Below are 2,255 nucleotides of genomic sequence, written 5' to 3' on the forward strand. Positions count from 1 at the left end.
CTGACCCCAGAAAGACCGGACCCTCCTAAATCCGTACACTCACCCCCCTCACAAGCAAAATTGCCCTCTATCCCCCACTTCCACCTCCCCAACCACATCTCCCACCCCAAAAACCAGCCCCCCGTCCCACCCACCAAGCCCCCCCAAAACATCCTCCCCAATCCCCCTCCTCACACAAACTCGAGCACCCGCCCAACCTATCACCGACCATCGGACAAAACCAGTCCTGCTCCCTCGAGCAATACCCTACACAATCCCCCCACCAACGCTTATCGAAGACACACGCCTCTCCACATCACCTAACCCACCCAACCCCAGACCCCCGCCCCAACCCACACCCCCAACCTAACTCGCCACCTAACCCCTCCCCACCCCCGCACCGCAACAGCACTCAAAACCCCTGTCGCAACCAACAGCCCCAGTCACTTACGCCTCCCGAATCCACCTCTCCCCAATCCCCAGAGACAATGGAAGTAATAAACGAGCGCCTCACACGCATAGAAAAACAACTCAAGTCCCTCCTACCTCTGTCCCCGACTCACCTCTCAACCATAACTGAAAAAACTCTCTCTACTTCACATCCAATTCAACACTATCACCCATGCCTTCAACAAAATCCTCCTCAACACCACTGCGCCCTCCTTCCCCTCCAAACACCCAAGACTCCCCTCCCTCTCCAACGCCAGTGAGCCACCTCAACAGCCCAATCTCATGACGCCCAGCTGGCAGCCCTCCCCCCACAACTCCCAATCCAACAGACCAAAAAGAACGACCTCTGATATGTCTCTGAGAGAGGCTTTGACTCTCGCAAAAACCTATGACCCCAGAAAAACCCTAACCCCCCTTCTCACATCCAAGTAATCACCGGTATAGGTAGAGAACCCCCAACCTAGGCCCACAAAACGTCCCTCCCAACGCACAACCATCTCCAAAGCCCCCCCCTTCTCAAGCCCACTCCGACAGCGACTTGGTAAACTGCATGCTTATAAACTGCAGATCTGCAGCCAAGCACGCTATAGAGCTGGCTGATGCCATACTGTGTAACAACACTGACATTGCATTCCTCACCGAAACCTGGCTCAAAGAAACCTCTTACCCGCTCCTTGACCTCCTAGTCCCCCCTGGCTTCTCCATCATTAACAAAGACAGGATTGATCAACGTGGTGGCGGCATTGCCATTATCCACAAGAACATCATCAACATAACCAAACTCAAAACTCACACCTTCTCTATCTTCGAATACCTTAATACCATCATTACACGCCCAAACAAAACAAAATGCCATCTCATCTACCACCCCCCAGGAAACTCTCCGGTGTTCAGTGACCAAATCTCAGACCTACTAACTCAGTGCTCCATAGCAAACTCTGACAATATCTTCCTAGGTGACTTCAACCTCCCTTGGAACAATGACAATGACACTGTTATACAGTCCCTAAATGAACTCCTTCTCACAATCGAGCTCACCAAACACTGCAAGGGTCAAACCCACAACAAGGGCTCTACCCTAGATGCTATCATAGCCAGAAACGAAACTGTAACCATAAATAACATTCTCCCAATCGACTGGTCAGATCACCACATCATCCTCTTCATTATCAACCAAACAGTAGCTCCTACAGTCAAGTCTCAAATCACCCACCAATGGTCCAGAAATCTCAAAGACATCCCCCTCTCGGCCCTCAAAGTAACAATAACATCGCTGCTCCCAACCTGCTCAGACAACCTCAACACAGTCGAGCTCACCACTCTGTACAACAAAACTATGACAACTGCCCTTGACCAACTAGCCCCCCTAAAACTCAAAAGGGTTAGAGACATCCCCTCCCGAGCCTGGTTCAATAACAACCTAAACTCCGAACGAAGAAAAGTAAGAGCCGCTGAGAGACTCTGGAAAGGGAACCCATCCACAATCAACCTCTCCCAACTCAGGAAAGAACGCAACACCAACAAAAAACACATTATCAAGGAGAAAGCCTCCTTCCGGAACGCACCAGACAAAGCCAAAAACCGCCGCACAGAACTCTTCAACATCATCCAGAGACAGACCTCCAAGCCCACCAAGGCTAACCCCCTGCCGCCAAACTGCATTGCAACAATCTGGCTAAATTCTTCGATGACAAAATCTCCAAAATTGAGCTCTCCCTAAGCCACCACCCCCAATCCCATCACAGCAAATCTACACCCCTTATGATACCTCTCCCATCCCTAACCCACAACACGCTCACTGAAGCCGAGACCACTCCTCCATCGAC

This window comes from Lissotriton helveticus, chromosome 10, assembly GCF_964261635.1.
Source record: "Lissotriton helveticus chromosome 10, aLisHel1.1, whole genome shotgun sequence".
NCBI classification, from domain to species: domain Eukaryota; kingdom Metazoa; phylum Chordata; class Amphibia; order Caudata; family Salamandridae; genus Lissotriton; species Lissotriton helveticus.